A 25645-nucleotide genomic window follows, 5' to 3' on the forward strand; every position below is an offset into this window, starting at 1 on the left:
AAAACTGAGGGAGTATATATCAAATGGGGAATGACTGAACAAGTTGCACTATATGAATGTGATAGAATACTGTAAGAAATTATGAAGGGTATGGTTTTGGAGAAACCTGGGAAAACTTATATGAACTGATACAGAATGAAGAGTAGAATCAGGAGAACAAATTATACAATATCAACAAAACAAATTTTGAAAACTGACCAACTACTATTCCAGAGGAATCATGATGAAATGGGCTACTCATCTTCTTATAGAGAGGTAGTAGACTTAGAATGCAGATTGAGACACATATATTTTGGGGACATAGTCTATGCAGGAATTTGTTTTGCTTGACTACATTTGTTATTAAAAACTTTATTTTCTTTTTTCCACTAGAGTGGTGGTGACAAGGGGAGAGAGAAAGAGAGAGAGAGAGAGAGAGAGAGAGAGAGAGAGAGTGAGAGAGATTTTTTTGACATAGAATAAAATTTAATTAAAAATGCAAAACAAGATAATTTGAAGTGGAAATCCCCCTTGAATTCTTAGCAAAGGAAGCAAAGGCAAAGAATTAATTTAGTCTCTACAATGTCTTTTATCTTTGGGAACACATTTACATTACTGTATTCTAATGAAGAATGTTAACATGGTGCCCGCTGGTGTTTCCATTTAGAACTTTTAGTCTCACACTGTTGTATTTCCTTTCTTTGTGGTTACCCTCATAGAAGGGGATTTCCTGAGTTGCATGCAATACAGTTTATTGTATCCCTAAATATGCTGCATTGTATTACGTGAGATGGTTATATAACATATACTTTCTGGAGAGTTTAAAGTGATGAGATCAGGAGATTGGGTCACATCTTACTCCATATCTTTACTTGACCTTTAATAATTTTCTCCATATTTCCACCTGTTACAATTCTATTTAACTTTCAAGGTCCAACTCAAATGTCAACTCATAAAACACTTAAAAAAACTCAAACTTCCCTTTCCCCCCATCACATTCTACTTATTACTAAAGAGATGTGTTTATGTCTTTTTTCCTTTTCCTTCCACTATTCAATTTTGTAAACTCTTGAGAAAGGAAAACTCTTTAATTTTTCATTGACCATGGAACAAAAGTAGGTGGAGTAGTAACTTATCATAGTAGATCTTTAATAAACCTTGATTTAATGGTATAATTCAATTGAATCCATACTTTCTTAGTAAGGGTAACTTCCCCTCTCCCCCAGTCTATGTTTGACAATTAGGGTTGACTCTCTTGTCCTTTCTCTACTCATCCTTTTTTATCCTGGATTGCTGATACTGATAGAGACATGGGGAAATGTAGAGAGTTATATAAATGAATGAGTTCTGTAAAAAAGTCTTGGTGGAGAGGAGGGAACAGTGTTAACAGACTGTTCAGAAATCACAGACACAGTGGAGGCTCATTGAAATCGTTAATCCTGTTCCCATAAACAGAACAATCTATAAGCAGAAAGGGAGAGTAATAGCATAATTGTAAAGCAATTCCAAGACTTAGCAGAGCTAAGCTCTTCTAGCAAACATGAACCAAGATCTAGGAAAAGGGGGAATATATTATCATCACTTTTATGTAGGCCTCTTCCCATTAAATCTGTAAAAATGAAGTCCCTTTTCCCTTGTAAAACACTACACCAAGGCTTACTTCTCATATTATTGCAATAACCTCTTTTTTACTCTTGCCTCAAGGCTCTCCCTACACTCCAATCTAAATAATGTACTCCTGCCAATGCAATTTTCTTTAAAGACAGAGCAGACCATGTCACTTTCCTACTTAATTACTTCTGTTGTTCCCTATTTTCTGAAGGAGAAAATATAAATTTTAGCTTTTAAAGTCTTTTCCAATCCAGTTCCAATCTATCTTTCCAGTTTTGTTATCTATTACTCTCCCAATTTTTCAATTTAGTCGGTCTTTTATACATTTGCTCTTTGTCTTTCTGTTCTTACATTGACTGACACTATTCCTTCCTTTCTTCTGCCTCATAGGATCTCTGTATTTCATGACAACTCAAGTACCATCTTCCATATGAAACCTGTTCAGCACTCTCTAGTTGCTAGTGCCTTCTCTCTCCAAAACCCTTGTATTTAACTTGTATTTTGTAATTTATATATTTTCATATATTCATGCAGTACACATGTACATATGAATTTATTATCTTTAATGTTACAATATAAACTTTTTAGTGCAACTGTTTGATTTATTTTTATATTTGAATCCCAGTACCTAATACAGTGCTAGTACAGAATAAGCTCTTAATAAATGCTTGTTGATTGATTATATTCTTAATGTGTAGTGAGTGGTCCTATTCCATGTTACATATAGAACCATTCTTGAAGAGAACATTTGAAAATAAATGGTGAGGAATGGGCAGGAGTCACAGATAACTTCTCAAACTTCTAAATACAACTCCCTCTACCCCCCACCAAGACTTAATACACCAATACTTTCTTGTCATTCAAGCTCCCAAATAACTAAATATGTCAATAATTAGAAAAATACCTATTCAGTTAACCCTCCAAGCTGGTGATTGTTTAATAATCAACTCTCCAGTAAAAACAAAGTAACTCCATACATTTTTAAAATTTAATCTGCTTTATTAATACTTTCTCCATAATTTAAGTCTAGACAATCAACAAAAATAGTAAACATCAGACTTTTGAAAGACCTGAAAATATAGCAATTGGCTCTCATGAGCCAATTCAAATTGACAGCAGCACATTCTTGCTTCTAAGAGACTTGACTACCAGAAAACCAGGTCAAAAAGTTCTGTGAAGAATGAACCCTAAATGGAATCCTCTATTCCCCTGTTGCAGACTTGTGAAAATCCACAGCTCTTGACTCTATGACCTTCCTACTCTCTAGCCTATTTCTTAGTTCTTAAGTTTGGTCTTTTCATCAACAAGGAGTTTTAGATACCAATTTATACTTTAATTCATTAGTTTCCCATCATGTACTTTAATACATGGTGACTTAAATGCAAAGGTGGAAATAGGCAAAAAGAGGGAAGAAATGCTGAAAAATATTGATTAGGAATAAGGAATGAGAGAAGTCAAAGATTTATATGCTATACAAAAGCTACCAGCAGACATCATAAATTTTTTTTTGGTGAGAAGAATTTGTGGGTGCTGAATGGGATCAATGAATGATAAGTTCACAAAAAATTAAATTGATTATATTGTGATAAGAAATGACAATTTCTCAACACATTCAATTTAGATCAATGTATAGCATGGAAACAATGTAAAGATTGGCAGACTACCTTCTATGGGGGTGGGGGAGGGAAGTGAGATTTGGGGAAAATTGTAAAATTCAAAAATAAATAAATAAATAAATTTTAAACATTAAAAAAAGAAATGAAAAAAATAAAAAAAAGAAATGACATTTATTTAGGAGGCATTCTGAATCAGCTTTCTATGTGTGTAATCAGACTACCACTTTGTTAGAGCAAAAAGAAGCTGCATCTAGGAGAAAGAATAATGAAAAAAAGATAATGCACAAAGTTTTTTTTAATTTTCAATATATATACACCATATTTCCTCATGTATAAGGTACACTCTTTTTAAAAAAAAATTGGTTGCATCTTATAAAGTGGTTGTAGATTTTTTTACTTGCATTTTCTGCTTTTTCCACACTTGTTTTTGCACTCATTGTCGATTTTCTGCCTTTTCTGCCTGTCGTATTTCCTGCCTTTTCACACTTCCTGCTTTTTCATACTTGTTTTTGCACTCATTGTTGTAGGTTTTTTATTTGCATTTCCTATTTTTTCAGGCTTATCGTCTTTGGGCTCATTGTTTTGCATTTGCATTTTTTGCCATGTTCTGCCCAGAAATGGCTCAAAAAAGACTTTTGTACAATACTGAATACAAGTTCAAAGTGATCCAGTTTGTAAAAGTGAATGGAAATCATGCTGCTGAAAGTCAGTTTGTTCTTCCTCCAACTGAGAACACAATCCAAGACTGGCTACAGGAAGAAGAAACCCAACTGAAAATATCCCAGCAGAAGAAAGCCATGAGAGGTAAATCAGCCAAACATCTGAAGTACAGAGGGAATGGAAGATATGGATTGAAGAGCAAAGGGTAGGTGGGTTTCCTGTGTCCACAAAGATGGTTCGGCAGGAGGCCAAAAGAAGTGCTGATGAAAAAGAAGTGACTGATTTCAAAGGAGAAACAATTGGTGCTTCAGGTTCATGAAATGGAATGGACTAAGCTTGTATCCATACACCAAACTTACCCAGGGAGTGCTTGTGGTCAATCATAGACCAGAGCACAGGTAGGAGAGCAGTCAAAGCCTCTCCTAAGACAGTGATTTAGTGATTTGTCATCACAGATGGAGACAAGTTAATGTATAGTTTTGACAGTGATGAGGAGTTGTATGTATTTTATGACGAATAAAATTTGAGTTCAATAGAACTCAATCATGTAATATATATATATATATGTATATATATTTTCAAATTTTGGGTATCTTATACATGAAGAAATATGGTAATGCATTCAATGTTTCTTTCAGGTAGTCCCATGATTTTGTTATTGTCTCTCCTGTATCTATTTTTCCAGGTCAGTTATTTTTTTCCCACAAGGTATTAAACATTTTCTTCCATTTTTTTTATTCTTTTGAATTTGTTTTATGGATTAGTTCTTGATGTCTCAGAGGCATTACATTCTACCTGCCCAATTCTAAATTTTAAGAAGTTGTTTTTCTCAATAAGCTTTTGTACTTTATTTTCATTCTGTGCTCTTTAAAGAGTTGTTTATTTCCTTTTCCAGTTGTCCAATTCTACTTTTTCCCCCCCAGTTTTTTCTTCTATCTCTTTTATATAATTTTTAAGCTCTTTCTTGAGTTCTTTCAGTTCTTGGGACCACTTCCCATTTTTCTTTGTGATTTAGCCCTTAGGTGTTTCAATATTGTTCCAAGTTTCTACCTTAGTCTTCTTAGTCAGCATAATAACTTTCTATGGTCATATCCTTTTTTTTTTTTTGATTTGTAGATAGACTAAGCATATGTCCACATATCAGACTTGCCCAGGGAGTGCTTGTGGTCAACCACAGACCAGAGCCCTGCCTCCCAGCTTTTTTTTTTTAATCTTTTCTCTGCTCTCAAGATGGGAAGGAGCAGTGTCTCAGGCTTCTTGCACCAGTAACTTCAAGCCCTGGTTGTTTATCTGGTGCTGAGCTGATGGTGCTCTTTTGATGCTGCATTGAGGGGGTCCAGTTGGGGTAACTGGTGCTACTGGAGGCCACAGGATTCTGGCAGTTTACTTGGTTCTGAGTTAGAGTCCTAGTGGTGGTATCTGCCATGTGCTGAGAGGCCCAGTGAAGTGTTTCTTTGTTTCCCTAGGGCTACACTGGTCATCTGGACACTGGAGGACTCCTGCTTGCCTGGGGATGTGCTGAAGCATGTGGTGACTCCTGGAACTACAATCTTTCAGGTCCCCTGGTTATGTTAGAGCAGGTGGGAGGAAGAATGTCCTGGTTGGTATTTCCCTACTTCACCACACTGGAACTCAGGATCTCCCACTAGTTTGCTGATGTGTGTCTTGCCACTGACGTGCTGTACCATTTCCTGTCCTGGACTGTATTCCCCAGTTCCTCTTTTACTAGAATGAGAAAGACCTTTCTTGGGCTTCTTCCAAATATTTTGGAGCTAAAAGATCATCTCACCTCATCTTTTTGCATGTTCTGCTGTTCTAGGATTTGTTTTGGGACACTATCTTTCAGTTATTTGGAAATGAATATGGGTAATTACAGAGACTGCTTACTCTGCCATATTGAGTGTCAGAAGCAGAGTTTATCCTACTTATGTTTTCCTTCTATTTGCTGCCATATTTTAAAAATGTTTCAATGACTTTCTTTTCTTTCTTTCTTCTCTTATTTATGATAATATTATAACTAGTTGCTCTCTCCCTCCAATATCCCTCCCTAAATTTTTTTTTGGGGGGGAAATGAAAAGCCAGATTCTTACAACAAATATACATAGATAAGCAAACCAAATCTATACATTGGCCATATGTGAAGCCTATGTTGCATTCTGTACCTAAACACCATCATTTCTTTGTAAGGAGGTGGGTAATATGTTTTATCATTAGTCCTTTGGAATTGTGATCAGTTATTTCATTGATAAGATTTCTTATATTTCTTAAAGTTGTTATTTTCCCTCACAGTTATTATATAAATTACTTTCAGTTTTGCTCATCTCACTCTCAGCATCAGTCTAAACAAGTCTGAGGTTTCCCTGAAACCATCCCACCTGTCATTTCTTATGTGTAGTAACATTCTATAACATATATATATATATATATATATCATATTTTGTTCAATTCTCCAATTGACGAATATTCACTTAGTTCCTAGATTTTTTTTGTTCCCCCATAAAAGAACTAGAATAAATATTTCTGATTCTTTTCTCTTTCTCTGATCTCTTTGAGGTGTAAATCAAAAGGTGGTCAAAAGTCAAGTATAGTCTTGTGACTATGACAATTCACTTTTTTCCATAGTGATTAGCTATTTTTTTATTTAATGTAAGAAATATTAAGAATCAATAATTTTACATGTGATAAAAGTGTTCAAAAAGAAGATGAGAAAAACCAGAGAGGAACATAAATAAATACACAGATATGTATATATGTGTCACAAAAGAAAACCTGCTGCTTGTATTTATTCACCCCTACACTATCAGACCTTTCTCTTTTATTTCAATCAATTTTCAAATCTCTATCTTGACTATAGCAAGCAGTTGAATTATGGACTGATATTAACATCACCATGTCTTTTTCTTTTTTTCTTTCTTAAAAATGCATTTATTTATTTATTTAAGGCAATGGGTTTAAGTGACTTGCCCAAGGTCACACAGCTAGGTAATTATTAAGTGTCTGAGGCCTGATTTGGTTCTCTCCCAGTTGAACAAATATTCATAGTCTATAATATTCATCTTGATATACATATTCAAATATCCATAGTCTAGCAAAACAAATCTTCATATGTCTGTCTATCTATCTATCTATCTATCTATCTATCTATCTATCTATATGTGTATATTTACCTCTCTTGACAGGAGATGAGAAGTTTGCTTCATCTTCAGTCCCCTGGAATTGTATTTTATCATTATATAATATTGTTGTTGAATACATTTTCTACTATTTCTGCTCACTTTTTCTGCATCAGTTCATATGTTTCTTCCAAATTTCATCTGAAACTGTCTATTTCATTGGTTTTTTGTAGTACAACAGAATTCTATTGCATCCTTATGCCACAATTTGACTATGAAAAGAACCTCTAGGAATATTTTTATACATATGAATTCCTTCTCTCTTTCTTTGATCTCTTTCTCAGTCTCTCTTAATTCCAGTGCTTTATTTTTGTTGATTACTTCCTATTTTCTCTATATAGAGTTTGTTCATATATATTTATTTGCATGTTCTCTTCCCAGGGAAACTCTCTTGTCTTTTGCCTTTCTTATTAATAAAATAGATTTTTCTCGATCCTGCTATCCCCAAAGGGAAAAGAAAAAGAAAATCCTTATAATAAATGAGTGTAGTATCATTCATAGTCTTAGTGTAGTATCATTCATAGTCTTTTCATTGGTTAACGTCCTTACAATTTTTTCAATTGTTTATTTTTAATCTTATTACTATATAAATAGATCTCCTGGTTCTACTCACTTCACTCTGCATCAGTTCATTAAAATCTTCCCAGATTTCTGTAAAGATATTCCCATTATTATTTGTTATAGTTTAATCGTGTTCCCATATTTTCATATACTAAAATTTCTTTGGCTATTCCCCAGTTACTGGAAATCTCCTTTGATTCCAGTTCTTTGCTCCTACAAAAAGAGATGCTGATATATTTTGTACATATGAGTCCTTTTCTTCTTTCTTTGATCTCTTTGATCTCTTTTCTTTAAATTAGTTTTATCTTTCACTGCTTCTATCTATTTTATGAGGTAATATTACTCATAATCCTTCCAAAGATTTTACATATGAGTTTATATTTTAAACTGATGTAAAAGTGGGGAACTTAGGAATAGGAGAGGATTTTGGAAGAAAGATAGCTAGCTCCATTGTGGATATATTGCATTTGATTACTTATGGGATGTTCATTCTAAAAGTCATCTGGTAATGTAATATTGGGGCTCAGGAGAGAGACTGCAGTTGGAGTTGAGGTGAGGGTTGAACTTATTAGGGGTTAATGAAGTGATTGACCAGCAAAGAGGAGATAGAAATAAGATAATAAGGCCCAAAACAGAGAGTAAAAACATTTGGGGGTAAGACATACATGATCATCCAGCAAAGGAGACTGAAAAAAGAATAATGAGATCCAAGTTAAGAGAATAAGGAAAAAAGTAGTCCTGAAAAACCAAGGAGGGGGGTGGATAGGTGGCAGAGCGGATAGAGCACCAGCCCTGGAGTCAGGAATACCTGAGTTCAGATCCAGCCTCAGACACTTAATAATTACCTAGTTGTGTGACCTTGTGTGACACTTAACTCCATTTGCCTTGCAAAAACCTAAAAAAAAAAAAAAAACCCAAACCAAAGAGGAAATGGGGGGAGTTTGACACTGTTCAAACAGCATCAAATGGTCTTCAAAGAAATGTTTGTCAGAGACAGTGCAATGTTGAAATATCCTATTTATAAACTTTGCTTGGTGATATGTGGGATGAGTCTTAAACAAACAAACAAATAAATACATGAAGTTTGGAGATTTATCAAGGTATGAAAAGTTTTATTCAGTTCTCAAGAATTGGACCCCACTCTGAGAAGGGCAAGGAACAAGAAAACCACAATCTATTTATCCTAAAGGGATTCCCTCCCCCACTGACCCATCCTCCTTAGTGAGGAATGTGGTCTTCACAATCTAGATGCATAAATTACTCTAAAGAAAAAGCATATAATTCAAACAGAGACAGGTTCTCCCCCTCCAGGACAAGGAATGTAGAAACATCTGGACTTCAATTCAGATAAGACAGGGTCAGTTTACTCTTTACATTTTAGTCAAGGGAACATTAAGTTGCTTGTCAGGGTAGGAGAAGATATAACACACAGCTCAACTATTTCTAATCTATAATATTTTACTGAAGAAACCCCAAACTTTATCCCATTCAGTGACACCTAATTTAACTTTATACTACTCAAGTTGATCAACAAAAATAGATTGACCACATGATCATATAAAATTGACTTAATGAGGAGAGCAATTAGAAGGAATATAAATGGGGATGGCTGGGTGACTCAATGGAAAGAGCACCAGCCCTGGAGTCAGGAGTACCTGAGTTCAAACCCAGCCTCAGACACTTCATAATTACTTAACTGTGGGGCCTTGGACAAGCCACTTAACCCCATTGCCTTGTAAAAACCTAAAAAAAAAAAGGAATAACATAAATTAACATAATGCAAATTAGAATGTATTTGAGAAGTGAAAGGACCAATGAAATCAGATGAAAATAATGTTTTAGAAAAACTCATGCATAAAGATAATGTAATAATTGATATTAAAGGTCACTTCTAGCTCCAGATTTCTTTTTTATATTTAGATAAATATCAGTATTTTAGGGAGTGATGCAAAATCACAGTGATATGCAAAAATCAGGGTATTCCATTCTTTAAGACCACTTTTCTAGAATTTGGCCCAGTTTGTAATAGAATTAAGGAATCTCCCTTGTTGCCCTTTGCAGAGATCATTAATTCTCACTGTTTTCTCTGCCACCTGTATGCTTGTATGGGGATGGGCTCACAAGATATCTAGTTACATAAGGGAGTGTCATAACACTGTCAATTGAGCAACTGCTAAAAGAGGTAGCTGCTGCTGATTCTACTTAACCTACGTTTTTGGCTCTTAAGGCCTCTGTCATGAGGGATATCATGTTCAGGAGATACTATGCAGGGGGTATTTGCTTCTCAAGCTGTAGGAATTTAAACAGTTCTAGCTTCCCAAGGATGAATCATACAAAGTCACATACTCATTCAGTAGCTCTCATGCTTTATAAGGTGGACTGAAGATCATAGTCAAATATCTCTATATTAGGAAAGGCTTTAAGAACAGCAGTGTGGTGGTCATTACTTATTTTATTCTGTTTATATAAGACAAATCCCTGAGTCTTCTAAACTCCAGAAGATAATTGAGACTTCAAAAAAAGGGCATTGACATTAGGAATCCTCCCTACTTGGCAATATTCTGGAAATATCTGATCAATAAATATTAAGCCCCTACCTGTGCTTCATCATGCCTAGGCACTGGGAATACAAATACAAAGTATGAAGAATGACATACACTGATATGTTAGGGTAGCCCAGGAACAGAAGCACAAAGAAGGAAGGCCTTACACTTAAGTTCTTTATATATCCTGTTTCCCCACCTTCCTTCATTCTCCCCCCCACCAAAGCTCTTAATTTCAATGAAAACTCTAACATGATATCAAGCATAAAAATCCAGAAGGTAAGAAGCATTTGCTTAACAGGCCTATGTTTGAATGAAAATTTTCTGCAGTTTGAGGTTCTTGTGTGAGTTCAATTACTTGATCTATGGGAGGTGGTACACTTTGATTATATTTCTATTGGGTCCTTTTTCTACCCCATACCATCACATATAGGAAAATGGATACATATTTTTCAAGATAAGTGAGAACTGTAGACTATTAGAGTTGGAAAGGACCTTAGCAATTGTTTATTCCAAGCTTCTTATTTTTTCTGTTGAGGAAACAGAGACCCAGAAAGATAAAATTGTTTGCTCAAGGTCATTCAGCTGGATAACAAAGAATTAGGACTAGAGCCCTGGTCTCCTGACTCCCAGTTCTATGAGTTTTCTGTCATTACAGCACAACACTTGAATGTTGATTTCTCAAAAACAATTTTGAATAGAATTTCTACAAAACATTGCAGATGAAATGAATATAAATCAGGAAAACAACTATTGCTTCTATATGCATACTCCACATATGTTTTTGTGGGGGTGGAAGGTACTGAACCTGTACTTTTATTGATATAGGAAACAATTGGAACCAAGGAGGAAACTACTTCTACCAAGGCAGACCAACCTGTGGTACAACTTAGTTTTAGAAAGTTGCCTGGGATACTGAGAAGGTAAGTGACTTTTTCATTCGTACTGCTAGTATGTGTTAAAGATGGGACTTCAAGTCAGTTCTTCCTGGCTTATGGTGGCCCTCTATCTATCTCAGGATACTTCCTTCACCTTTCCACAATATAGTAGTAAAAATAACTTTCATTCTTAGTCCAGGACAAAATAGCTTGAGGACTTTTGGCTATTTTAATTTGACTATTGGCAATATATGCTATGTGTACTGAATCTGACCAAATTAAAATCACATAAAGTTAGATCTATCTGATGAGTCATGTTGATAATGACCATATTCTCCTCAGCAGAACTGAGCTATGTTTTAGGACCTGGTTCAGTGAGAAGTCTATATAGAGTTAGGGATGTTAGGACACATCTCCATGAGAAATTCCCAGTTTAACCTGAAGTTCTTGTGAAGGGTGCTTTCCCATTAAGCAAAATGAGAGTCACAGGAATTGTGACTCAACTTTGGGTGGGGAAAGGTCATAACCTTGTTGAAATATGTGCCAGCAAGTCATCAATTGACTTCCAATTGGATCAAAGAATCGGGGTAGTTGTAAACTAATGTAAATTCTTGTGGTTTAATGAAAAGCAGATTTTTTTTGTTCTGCATATGATCTCAGTGTAGAACACAGGGGTGACTTTCAGGATTCTAGGGGACACACGATCACATTTCCAACCAGTTACATGACTTTGGACTTCTTTGAAACTCTACATTATGCCCTTTTGTGTGTTGTCTTCTTCCATTAGTTTGAAAATGTTTTAGAGACCCTTGCACTTAGTACAGTATCTAGAATATAAAAATGATTATGGACTTACAAATGTGGAAATTCAGGTGAAGATCTAGTTGGACTTCCTTTTAATTTAATTCAATTCAACAAACATTTCCTAAAATGTTTATTCATTTTAAGTGCTAGGGCAATTTTTAAACCAGAAAATCTTGCTTTGGGGGACACCTTGCAAAATTTGCTATTTCAGTATAGCAAATTTCCTTCATAATCTTCTGTATCCCATTTTGTGTGTTTAAAACTTTAGACTGAGGAATCCTTGAAATTCAGCCTTGAGGAAAAAATAGGAGCCAAGAGAAGAATGAATTATTCTTTTTTTTTAAATGAAAGGGAGAGGAGTCAAGTTAGCAAAGTTCTATGGTGACATTTTGCTGAGCTTTCCCAACATATTCTCTCCAAAACAACCTAAAAAACACATCAAACTAAATTCTGGGCAGGATAGTTAATCAAAAGTCACAGTAAATCATTTTTTCAGCTCAGGGAAGCTTAGGAAGAAAGAGGTCTGTAGTTATAGAAGTAGAGGTTAGCTGGGAGGGAGCAGTGAGCAAAAACAGCATTAATGGTAGAAGCAATACTAGGCTGAGGCAGCAACAGCATCAGGGCACATCCCAATACCCAGGAATGGTAAAAAAAAAACAAAAAACTGAACACTTGGTCAGAAAAAAGATCCCAGAGGAACTTATACTAACATTAGGAGCAAAAATGGGAGCCATCTGACAGCTCTGACCCTCATTACTCAGATCTAGATCACAGTTCCAGGAGAGAGGGGAAAGCAGATGTAGTTGTGTGAGAGCAGGGTTCACTGGGTAAGGACCAAGGCATAGACAAATAGTGCAGTGAAGAACTCTCCCAAAATCGTACTACTTTGAAAGTAATGAAAACTTCTAGGATCCCATTGAGCTGTGAAAGAAGTAGAAGAGCATATGAGACAGAAGCTGGTACCAGATAACTCTCCCACCCCTGGAAGTGATCAGAGCCCAATTTCAAAGTCAAGAAATAGGCTAAAAAAAAAAGCAACAAACAGAAAGAACCTGACCATAAAAAGTCCTATAGTGACAGGAAAGTTCAAGACACAAACTCAGAGTAAGACAATGACTTGAAAGCATCAACAAGCAAAATCTTAGAGGGGAAAAATATACATTGAACACATGTCCAACAAGAATTCCTAGAAGAATTAAAGAAAGAGATAAAAAAGAACAAAAATTATTTTAAATTAAATAAGAGCAGTAGAGATAAAACTGGGAAAAGAAATGAGAGCTATGCAAGAAAATTATGAAAAGAAATTAAGAAAACTATTTGGTAAAAGAGGCAGAAGAGTACTGAAGAAAGTAAATCCATAAAAATCAGAACTGAGAATTTAGGACCAAGCAAGATATAGATGGTGTTACAAAATGTAAAATGGATAATTTTTATTATGAATAATTAGAAACGTTTTTGCACAAACAAAAACTAAAGCAGCCAAAATTAGAAGGAAAGCAGAAAACTGGGGGAAAATTCTTATAGCAAGAATTTCTGATAGAAAGACATTATTCTTCAAATAATAGACATCAAATTTATAAGAATGCAATTAATAAAAAGTCAAAGGATATGAAACAGGCAGTTTTCAGACAAATCAAAGACTTCTGTAGTCTATGAGAAAATTCTCTAAGTCACTATTGATTAAAAAAATGCAAATTAAAACAACTCCGAGGAACCACCTCACATTCATCAGATAAGCCAATATGACAAAAAAGGAAAATTATCAATGGTGGAGGGGATGTGGGAAAACTGGGATCCTAATGCTTTGTTTGGAATTGTGAACTGATCCAAGAATTCTGGAGAACTATTTGGAACTATGCCCAAAGGGCTATTAAACTCTGTATACCCTTTGATCCAAATAGCACTACTGGAGCTGTATCCCAAAGAAATTTTTTAAAAAAGGAAAAAGAACATATTTGTTAAAAAGTATTCCCAGCAGCTCTTTCTGTGATGGTAAAGAATTGGAAATTGAGGGAATGTCCATCAATTGGGAAATACATGAGCAAATAAATGAATAATAAATATATAATTGTAATGGAATAGTATTGTGTTATTAGGAAAGACAAGCAGAGGATTTCAGAAAAACCTGGAAAAAGTTACATGAACTAATACAAAGTGATGTAACCAGAAAAATATCTCCAGGCCTGAACTAATTTCTTTTTTTTTTTTAACGATTTTATTTATTTTGAGTTTTACAATTTCCCCCTTAATATTGGGGACAAATTTGGGTTGTCTGCAATGGAGAGTGCCATCTGTATCCAGATAAAGAGCCGTGGAGTTTGAACAAAGTTCAAGGACTATTACCTTTAATTTAGGGAAAAAACCCAAACATCTTATTGTCTGATCTTGTTATCTCTTAGACTTTTTATCTCTTCCTTAAGAATATGATTTCTTTCTCATCACACTCAATTTGGATCAATGTACAACATGGAAACAAAGTAAAGACTGACAGATTGCTTTCTGTGGGGGTAGGGGTGGGGGGGGAAGTAAGATTGGGGGAAAAAATTGTAAAACTCAAATAATACCTTTAATAAAAAAACTTACTTCCCTCCCCCCAACCCCCACAAAATGCAATTTGCCAGTCTTTACATTGCCGAACTAATTTCTATAGGCCTAATTTAATAAGAAAAAAAATCTATTAGAGTTATTCCCATACGGGTTAAAAAGGTCAACTGATTAAGTGTAGTATGTTGCAGGCATGCTCATAAATAATACATATATATATATATATATACATATATGTATATATATATATATATATATATATATATATATATATATATATATGATAAACACCAGGGTATCACGAGCTGTATGCACACTTTTGTGAGCCAGAAACTTGAAAGTATATTTCTCCTACAAAGAGTATTAGAGAGCTGGTCCCAGGGGAAAGGAAATGTCTTTCACTTGCTAGGAGCTGAGGAGATCTGGATAAAGTACATTTAGTTGGCTCAGTGGATAGAGTGCTGGGTCTAGAGTCAGAAAGACCTAAATGCAAATCCAGAGTCAGATACTTACTAGCTGTGTGCTCTGAATAAACCATGTCACCCTGTTTAATCAGTTTCCTTATCTGTAAAACAAGCTGGAGAAGGACAAGGCAAATTATTCCAGTATCTGCCAAGGAAACCCCAAATGCGATCATGAAGAGCTGAACATGACTGAACAACATCAAAAGAAGGGGTAGAGATTGGAAACAGTGACTTGGAACAGCAATAGATGACTATTAACAAGAATCTGTAGGAAAAGAACAATACTATATAGATAATGAGGCCATATAAAAGATGACTGATTGCAAGGGGTGTGACTGAGATTATGCAGTAGTTTTGGAGAAGACTGCTCACTAGTAGATTTCATTATATCTAAGGTCTCTGAGAGAAGTTCAATTTACCTCAACTTTTAGACAAAATGTTTCCTGTGTTGATCCTTCATGTGTTGCGCTTTTGGGTATTGAATACTGAAGCTCTTATGTCAGCTGGAAGGGAACAATGAGCCAAAGAAATAAAGAAATTTTCCCAAAGAGTTCTAGGGTTCTCATGTCAGTCAGGAGCCTGTTAAAAAAGAAGGATTGTATGTAATTCAGTGACATTGGGCTAAGCATTAAGTCTGAGTTAAATTAGTGTCAATGTGGGTCCATTATTAAATTTTCTTATAAAATGTAATGGGTATCAATGTAATTCCTATATGCCATAAGTACCATCATGGAGATTGAAGTGTCCTATTTTAAAGATTTTAAAGTAGGAGAATATATACAATAGAAAACTTTGATGTATAGCCTAAGTAAACTAATTTACAAAAATAATGAGAATATTGTTTCTAAAGTTTACATTTTCCTTGCACTTGTTCACTTATTAATGTTCCATGTTGATAATAAAAGAATGTTGTTTTTAATTTTAAAAAATGTTTTCTTGGGGGGCATCTAGGTGGCACATATTGGATAGAGCACTGGCCCTGGAGTCAGGAGAGCCTGAAGTCAAATTTGACCTCAGACACTTAATGATTACCTAGCTGTGTGAACTTGGGCAAGTCACTTAATCCCATTACCTTGAAAAAAAAGAAAAATGTTTTCTTGGATCTTAAGAAGCTATGCAAGATTGCTTTTTAGTGAGCTGGCCATAAATATATTATGAACATATGGTTTAAATATCTCCCTAAAGTTCACACTGACATAATAATAGTTGAGGTGGAAGAACTTTTGGACTTTGCTGAAATGGGTATTTTGAAAAATATTTCCCATCTCAGAACTTTTAAAAAGGTTAAAACCTTTCCCAAAGAGAATGAAGAATGTGCCATTTCCCCCATTTGTAACAGCTTTACTTCTTTGTGATCATTCACAGAGAAGAGAATAATTAATATTTTTCCCCCTGGTGTTTATACTTGCTTGCCCTTTTCTTGTTTTGATATTTAATACACTTATTTAGTAAAAGCTCAAATTTGGTTTTATATATGTCTGCCCTAATCTACTATGCATATGGTAATACAGTTGTAGTCCAAGAACTTAGCTGTCAATTTTAGAAAATGATCATAAATAATGCTTTTTATGAGAATCGAGCATATGGAATAATTTATTGTACATTTAAATAATTCAGATTGCAAAGCTTATTTATATCTTTAATTATGAATGTATTCACACAAACATACCTCAATAAATTTAAAAATAAAAAATAAACTTGATTTTGAATCACCAAATGTTAGATTATTAGCTTTCTCTTTTCCCTTGGGCATTCAGATATTTTTCAGACCTCTGAGTAGTCACTTATTGTGCCATAATATACAACAGGTTTCTTGCAACTTGCATCCCTCATATTCTTTCTTCATTCTGTCTATACTTCCCCTTAACTTTCTAGGGTTCCTTATTGTAAAAGCCATAAGTAGGGTGAATTAATCATGGTCTTTCTAAACTTAGAGGCATTGATATCTCATTCACATTGATATTTCATTCATACTTTTTCAGTACTGAAGCAACTTAGCTTAGCACAAAGGTAGAAAGACTAATTGGTTAAAATAGGGGGCTATTAGATAACCTCTTTTTACTTAATATTCAACTTCCTCTTATTAGGGGTGTTTTTTCCAGCAACAATTTTTCAGTGACTCAGGGTTCCTTCCCAAAGGTCCTAGGTCATTATTTCACCTTTGTGATACACACTGTATTGGAATTTCTCCCTGTCCTTTCCTTCTCCTCTAAAGCTCTGTCACTGGAATTTTCTTTAAATGTTTGTTTGGAAGAACATATCATGGGGTTTATCCCAGATATATTCTGTGTTTTTTGCTCAGAGACCCAAAATGCTAGCCACAGTTCCCCCTGTTTCCCCAAGATCTTGTAGAAAAAAGATTTTTCTTTGTTGGTCCTTCCTTCTTCTTAATAATAATGCAAACAATTCTTACGTGATTTATCTGATAATGATCTTTTTTGATTCTATATTCTCTCTGCCTTATTCTTCATTGTCATTGTATTGACCCTCTATTACTCAGTTCTTTTCAGACTAACACCCTTCACACTCTCTTCCCATCTTTTACCTCCATGAGTGAACCAATTCTATTATATGCTTTTCTCTACATTTGAATTCCTTGCTCACTTATCTTATTGTCAATCCTTCTTTGTCAAACCTCAACCTTATATTACTACCGATGTTTAATGTCTTTGTACCTACTCAAATATTACTAATGGATTCTGGAGAAAAAAAGGAAATTGTGTTGATTGGTTCCTGCAAATTTATATAACATAATCTCAACAGGAACTTCAATGTTTCAAGGTACTCAAATGCTTTTAGACCTCACTAATTGATTCGCTATCCTACGACTATAGTGGCTCCAAAATTATTCATCTGTCTCAAACTACCTTGGTACCCTCTCCCCCTATTCTCTCAGCTGAGAACTTTGCCTCAAGCTTCCCTGAACAAATTAAGTCCTCCTTATCCTCTTCTCATCTCCCATCTCTCAGATGCCTTCCACCACTGTCTCTTCTTTCACTTCTGAAGGTCTGTTTCCTTACCTAGGCTCTATTTTCACACATGACCCCATTCTATCCCTTCTTCTTCAGCAGATGACTTACTTTTTCTGTCATTCCCACTCATTCTGATTAATCTTGTCTTTTTCTGTCTGCTGGCCACTTTTCTCCTATCTACAAACTTGCCCATGTTTCCTTCCTATCCTTAAAAAAATCTTTATTTGATCTGTCAATCCCTCCTAGTTATCAGTTTATATCTCTCCTCCCTTTCATGGCTAAACTTCTTCAGATAGTCATCTATATAAATGTGTCTATTTTTCCTTTTGTTGTCTTCAAGATCCTGCTATCTTGATTCCAACCTCATCATTTAACTGAAATTAGACTGAGATTAACTGAAACTGCTCTCTTCAAAATTACCATTGACTTTGTAGTTGCCAAATCTAATGTCTTTTTTCCCTCCTTCATCCTTCTTGGTATCTTTGAAGTCTTTGACACTGTTAATTATCCTCTTCTTGCTACTTTACCTTCTCTTGGTCTTTATCATACTTCTCTCCTCTGGATTTCCTACTACTTGTTTGACCACTCCTTCCCACTCTTTTGCTTGAAGCTCATCCACATCATATCCTCTAATAATAGGTATCCCTCATAGCTCTGTCCTGGGCCTTCTTCCCTCTACACTATTCCATTTGGTGATCTTATGAGCTTCCACAGATTTAATATTATCTCCATGATGATGTTTCTTAGATCTATTTCTCTAATCCTAACTTTTCTTTTGACCTCCAAATTTGCATCTTCAGCACTCTATTGAACACTTCAAACTGTATCTCAACCTCAACATGTCCAAAACTCACTTTATTTCCCCCCCAAATTCTCATTTCTTTCTTACCTTCATAATACTGTTGAGGGTACCATCCCCCTTCCTAATCTCTCAGGCTTGTAATTTAAGTATTATCTTCAATTGTCCGTTTTCATTTACCCCATATATTAAAATTGTTGTCATCTTAGAATTTTTAACTTTATAACATCGTTCATATCTAACTATCTTATCTATCTTTCTCTCCTCTTATACAACCTCCACCCTGGTAGAGGCCCTCATTACTTCATGCTTAGATGATTGCAATAATCTGGCTGATCTCCACTACCTCATTTCAGTGCTTCCTATGCTCAGTGATCAAAATGATCTTTCTAACATGCAGCTCTGATCATGTTGTTAAACTATAGTGGTTCCCTATTACTTCAAGGAGTAGATAAAAGATCATCTTTTTTTGTCTGTTAAAGCCCAATTTAGTCCCTTTTTACCTCTTCAGTTATCTTGGCTTTTTTGCTTTGCCTTGCAAAGAACATTCCATCTATTCCATTTCCTAATTATGCCTTTTCACTAGCTATTCCCAAAGCATGGAATGATCTCCTTCCTTTTCTTTCCATCTTGACTTCCTTGGTTTTCTTCAAATCCCAGATCAAATTATATCTTCTACAAGAGGCTTATCTCAGTTTCCTTGATGCTAGTGTCTTCCTTTTGAGATTTCTTCAATTTACTCATAATATATCCTGTCCATAACAGTTGTTTGGAGGTTATCCTTTCTCATTCCACTCCCATTCGCATCCCCATTAGAATGTGAGCTCCTTGCTATTTGGAACTATGCCCAAAGGGCAACAAAAATGTGCATACCCTTTGACCCAGCAATACCACTACTGCGTCTATACCCTGAAGAGATGAGGAAAAAGGGTAAAAACATTACTTGTACAAAAATATTTATAGCAGCCCTGTTTGTGGTGGCAAAGAATTGGAAATCCAGTAAATGTCCTTCAATTGGGGAATGGCTTAGCAAACTGTGGTATATGTATGTCATGGAACACTATTGTTCTATTAGAAACCAGGAGGGACGGGATTTCAGGGAAACCTGGAGGGATTTGCATGAACTGATGCTGAGTGAGATGAGCAGAACCAGAAAAACACTGTACACCCTAACAGCAACATGGGAGTGATGTTCAACCTTGAAGGACTTGCTCATTCCATCAGTGCAACAATTGGGAACAATTTGGGGCTGTCTGCAAAGGAGAGTGCCATCTGTATCCAGATAAAGAGCTGTGGAGTTTGAACAAAGTGCAAGGACTATTCCCTTTAATTTAGAAAAAAAAAACCAGATAGCTTATTGTATGATCTTGTTACCTCTTAGACTTCTCTTTAAGGATATGATTTCTCTCTCACCACACCCAATTTGGATCAAGTTACAACATGGAAACAAAGTAAAGACTGACAGAGTGCTTTCTGTGGGGGGGGGGAGGGGGAGGGAAGCAAGATTGGGGGAAAATGTAAAACTCAAATAATATCTTTAATAAAAATAAATTTAAATTTAAAAAAATTTAAAAAAATAATACTTTACTCCCCCCCCCCAAAAAAAGAATGTGAACTCCTTGAAGTCAGGGCCTCTTTTTTAAAATTTTCTGTCCCTAGCACTTGGCACAATAACTAGGGCACATATTGGGTCTTTTGACTATTCAGCTCTTGGTGAACTAGTCACACTTTCTAGCTCTATCAAGTGAGCCTGTGTGATTCCCTTGTGGAATGAGACTCTTCACAGTTTCCTTGAAGCCAAACTCTCAGGTGGGCCCAAAATCTCCCTTAGAAACACATCATGGATCAAGAGGAATTGGAAGGAGGCATTGTGATGCCTTTAGTGGATGTTCAATGGCTCTACCTCAGAAGATCCTTCCTGTACAAAGTATTGTCTTTGTAGTTATCTTATTTTCTTCATTGGAAAATGAAGGGTTTGAACCAAATGATCTCTAAATCCCATGTTTATTTGTTCTCAGACACTTTTATTATTATTTTTCCACCTCAGAAATATGAGTCATTGACCTCAACTGGGTCCTTGACTTCTGGATATTTATCCTAAAGTCAGACAATAAACATTTAAATCCCTATTAAGAACTAGGGATACCAAAAAAAGTTAAAATTCAATTCCTGCTCTTAAGTCCAATGGAGAAGACAATATGCGAACATCACTAGGTAAATAAACTATATTCAGTAAAAATTAAAAATAATCTACAGAAGGAAAATGGGGATTGGGAAAGACTTCCTCTAGAAAGTAATTTTGCTATTTTCTCATAATTACAAATAACTATTCAAGGATATTTCCAAAAATAAAATATCCTGATCTTCCTATTAATTGGGAAGAGTGAATATAAAGACAGCTGAATTTGAAATTACAAGGCTAGAGTTTGAATCTTCATGGCTCTGCTACTTGCAGTTCCAGCTCTGAACCTTTTATTTGCCTGGTCTTGGGTAAGTCAGTTTATCTCTGTGGACTTCAATTTGTTCATCTTTCAAATTAAAGGACTGGATTAAATGACTTTTGAGGTCCTTTCAGTTCTAGATCTAGATGTTGTGATTTCTTTAACCAATTTTGGGGGGGTTTTGGGGTTGTTTTTTGTTTTTTTGAGGATGGCAGAGAACAGAAATTTTAAGTCTCTGTACAATGTTTGTTTTGTTCCCTAGCAATGTTAGGTAGATTGGCTTAAATAGTTTTAGCAATCTAGATCCCAGAAGACCACATCCAATTCATAGCAGAAATTTCTCTAACAAATGATGTTTGGAGTTCACTTTCAATTAGATGTTGGGATCAAAGTATACTTTTCCTCCTTACTTCTGGCAATATTAAAAAAAAATCCATTCTAGGGGCAGCTAGGTGACACATGGATAGAGCACCAGCCCTGGAGTCAGGAGTACCTGAGTTCAAATCTGGCCTCAGACACTTAATAATTACCTAGCTGTGTGGCCTTGAGCAAGTCACTTAACCTCATTGCCTTGCAAAAGCCTAAAAATAAAACCAAACCAAAAAAATCCATTCTGCCACAAAGTATCTATTTTTAGTTTGCAACATTAATTTTTTTGTAAGATTTTGTGTTCCACATTTTTCTCCCTCTCTTCCTTCCCTCCCCCTCCTCTTGACAGGTACTATGTTAAACTTATTTCCATATTAGTCATGTTGTAAAAGAAGAATCAGAACAAAAGAACCAAAAAAAAAAAAACCCCAAACCAACAAACAAACATGAGCGAGCAAAAGAAAAACCCAACAAACATAAAGTATCAAACAAATTTTTTAAAATAGAAATTTACAGTATGCTTTAGTCTGCATTCAGACTCCATAATTCTTACTCTGGATGTGGATGATATCTCATATCACAGATCCTTTAGAATTGTCTTTAATTATTGTACTACTGAGGAGAACTACCCATCATAGTTGATCATCACTCAATGTTGCTGTTAATGTGTACAATGTTCTTCTGATCAAAGTATGCTTTTCAAGTCTAGATAAAAGTACATTTTTCTAGTAGAGTTCCAAAATCATATTTCTTCTACTCTGGTTAGCCTCTGCTCTTTTGCACCAGGCTTGTGCTCCCTACTTTATCTGCTTTTCTGTCTTTGTATGTGTTGAATCATAACAATAAACTTTGGATTATTCTTTCCTCATTCCAATTAAGTTTTAACAAATAGAAAGAGATTAATCACAACAAATGACAGCAAAAATTTGCTCAGATATATATCTTGTACTTTGGGAATCCCTGAATGGTTTTACTTAAATTGTTTTATCATAATATTCATGAATTAGAGGCTAAGGATTAATTATGGATTTTGATAAAAATGGAGTTTTACTTGTGATCTCAGAAAAAAGAGACAATTACAGCACAGAAGAAGACACAGGATAAGGAAATCAGAAGATTTGGATTGAAAGTCTGGCTCTTTCTTACTTAATCTATCTGTTTAACATTGGATGAATCACTTAATTTTTATGGGTCTTGTATTTCTTCACCTGTAAAATGAAAACTTTGAATTAAGCAATATCTGATACACCTTACAACTCTAAATCTTTCACTCTAGAGTGAGTTGGGTTACTTTTCACGACCGTGCCTCACTTAAACTCAATTAACTTAAAAGTCAAGACATCACCTTCCTGACATCATGGGTCCTCTTTGAGAACAAAGGACAAATGACACCAACAAATCTATCATTCTATGAACTCAAAGACTATATTTCTTTCTAATAAAGACAAAATCACAGAGATTACCTGTGAGAGTATCTTCATTTGGGGATAAATAGTTAACTTCTTGGATGATAATATTGAGTTAAAGAATTTGGATCAATCAAATTTTGACGAGAATTTTTTAAAATTCAAAGATGACTAAAGTCTTTTTAAAGTGCCTACTTTGTACAAGGTATTGTTCTAGATGCTGGACTAGGTACTGTGGATACATATAGAAAAAACAAACAGTTACTGCTTTTGAGAATCTGATATTTTCCTAGAGAATATAGCATGTGTCCAGAGAAGCAAATGCAATTTAATTTGAGGAGGGAGAAAACCTTAACAGCTAGGGAGATCAGGGAAAGATGCCTAGAGATGACATTACTTGAGCTGAGACTTCAAGGAAAACAAGGATTTTGAGTAGAGAACATGACAGGGGAAAGGTGCATGGTGATAGCTTATTCAAATGCACTGAAATGGAAGATGGGATTGATTCAAATGTAAATTGTATGAAGAATAATGTGAAATTAAGGGTAGGTTAGTTCAGATTGTGAAATATATTACATGCCTAGCTGAGGGAATTATATTTTTTCTTAATAATAATATGGGTCTAAGCTGTGGGTTTAGGGGAGTGATATGGCCAAACTTCTGCCTCAGAAATATTTTTTTACATCATGGTAAATGATGGATGGAGAAGGGAGAAGTTAAAGGGGAGAGCAACTATTAGCCTTTTACAATAGATTAGATAAGAAGTGATAAGGGCTATTTAAGTAGAGAAGAGGATAGATACATAAGATTCTGTATAGGTGGAATAAACAAAAGTTGGCAACTGATTATATATTTGGGTGAAGGAATGGAGTAAAGAATTATTTAAAAATTATAAAGTTGAGCCATGAGAAAGATTACGTTTTCCATTGCTATAAAACAGTATTGATAATTTGCTACAAGCGCAACAATTCTGAGGCATTTTTAGCACAAAAGATCAGTTTGATTAAGAAATTGTTTTTATTTTCAGTTCCAAAGTTTCTCCCTCCTTCCATCTTCTCCTTCACCCATTGTGAAGGCAAGAAATACAATTCAACCTTATACATTATACATCCACATATGACATCATGTAAAATTATACCTTATATCATGTAAAAACATTTCTATATCAGTCACTTTATAAAAAATGTAAGAAAAATGAAGAGAGTGAAAAAAAAAATATGCTTCGATCTACACCAGAGTTCATCAATTTTCTCTTTGGAGAGAAAACAAACTATTTTTTTAAATCATGTATTCTCTGGAATTGTGTATCTGTGTATAGATCAGAGTAGCTAAGTCTTTCCCAGTTGATTGTCATCACAATAATGCTGTTATTGTGTACTCAGCTTACTCCCCTTTGCATAAGGTCATATATGTCTTCTCAGGTTTTTCTGACATCATTCCATTTGTTATTTCTTACCTCATGGTAGTATACCACCAGAACCAGAACCATTCAGCCATTTGTCAATTGATGTTTATCTCAATTTCCAATTCCTAACCACCACAAAAAGAGCTGCTATAAATAGTTTTGTACATATATCTTTTTCCTTTATCTTTGATTCCTTTAGGGTATAGACTTAATAGTATGGATAATTAATTTTAAATTCCTTTGGGAATAATCCACAATGATTGGATTAGTTCACTAGTCTATTTACATGGAATTAGTATAGCCATTTTCCCATCCCATGCAATATTTATCCATTCTTCCTCTTGTCATTTTTGTCTATGCAATTTATATGTAATGGTTTCTCAGAGTTGTTTAAATTTGCACTTTTTCTACATATTAGTTATTTAAAGCATTTTTATATGACTGCTGCTAGCTTTAATTTCTTTTTCTGAAAACTACTTGTTCATATCTTTTGACCATTTTTCAACTGGGGAATGCCTCTTATTTTTATAAATTTGGCTCAATTTCCTATATATTTGAGAAATTAGACTTTTACCAGAGAACTTTCTGCAATCCCCCAATTTTCTGCTTTTCTACTAATTCTGGCTACATTGATTGTTTATGCAAAACCTTTTTAATTTAATATAATCAAAATTACCCACTTTACCCTGGTGATACTATTTCTTGTTTGTTATTAACTCTTCCTTATCCATAAATGTGGCAGGTAATTTTTTTTCCCATGCTTCCTTAATTTATTTGTTACCCTTTCTGTCTAAATAATATGCCTATTGTGAGCTTATCTTAGTATGCCATGTTAGTAATTCCTGTTTGCGTAGTCTCTGTCACACTACTCTCCACTTTTTCCTGAAATTTTTGTCAAATAATGAATTCTTGCCCCTTGGGATCTTTGAATTAACCAAGCACTAGACTCATATGGCTATTTGTTTTGGTTTATTTGTACTAATCTATTCCATTTATCAACCATTATATTTCTTATTTAGTGCCACATTGTTTTGATGATTACTGCTTTGCAGTATAATTTGAGATTTGGTACTGCCAGGTCCTATTCTTTCACTTTGATGATCTTAAAATTTATAGTTTTCTACTTTCTTCAAGAAAACCTAAAACCACAAACTATTAACTATTCTACTTGAGAAGCTTAAAATTTACAATCTTCTTGTTCTCCCCAAGAATACAAACTATTAATGATTATAATATTTTAGATTTTTATTACTGTGATTTCAAATGGACTTATTAGTTACAAGAACTTTATCTACTCAAATAATCCACAAAAATAGCAAATATAACTAGAGATGTTTTTCTTTTTAACTTTTCCCATATGATTGATTGAATGAATCAGCTTGATTTCTCGAGTTTGGGGTTTTTTTTTGTTTTTGTTTTT

The 25645-nt window shown here is 34.7% G+C and overlaps 1 protein-coding gene across 2 annotated transcripts in view; it reads left to right on the plus strand.

Annotated features, from left to right (window-relative positions):
• Nucleotides 1-3779: 3779 nt before the first annotated feature.
• ALPK2 (alpha kinase 2) overlaps nucleotides 3780-25645 on the plus strand; it is a 215722-nt gene continuing 193856 nt past the window's right edge. The window contains exons 1-3 of one of the 2 annotated variants that reach the window (XM_074205153.1): nucleotides 3780-4071; nucleotides 5333-5446; nucleotides 10972-11066. The gene's annotated coding sequence lies outside the window, so the exon portion shown is untranslated. The remainder of the gene's footprint in view (nucleotides 4072-5332; nucleotides 5447-10971; nucleotides 11067-25645) is intronic. The other variant, XM_074205154.1, reaches the window with a different exon arrangement.

Source organism: Macrotis lagotis, chromosome X (genome assembly GCF_037893015.1).
Source record: "Macrotis lagotis isolate mMagLag1 chromosome X, bilby.v1.9.chrom.fasta, whole genome shotgun sequence".
NCBI classification, from domain to species: Eukaryota; Metazoa; Chordata; class Mammalia; order Peramelemorphia; family Peramelidae; genus Macrotis; species Macrotis lagotis.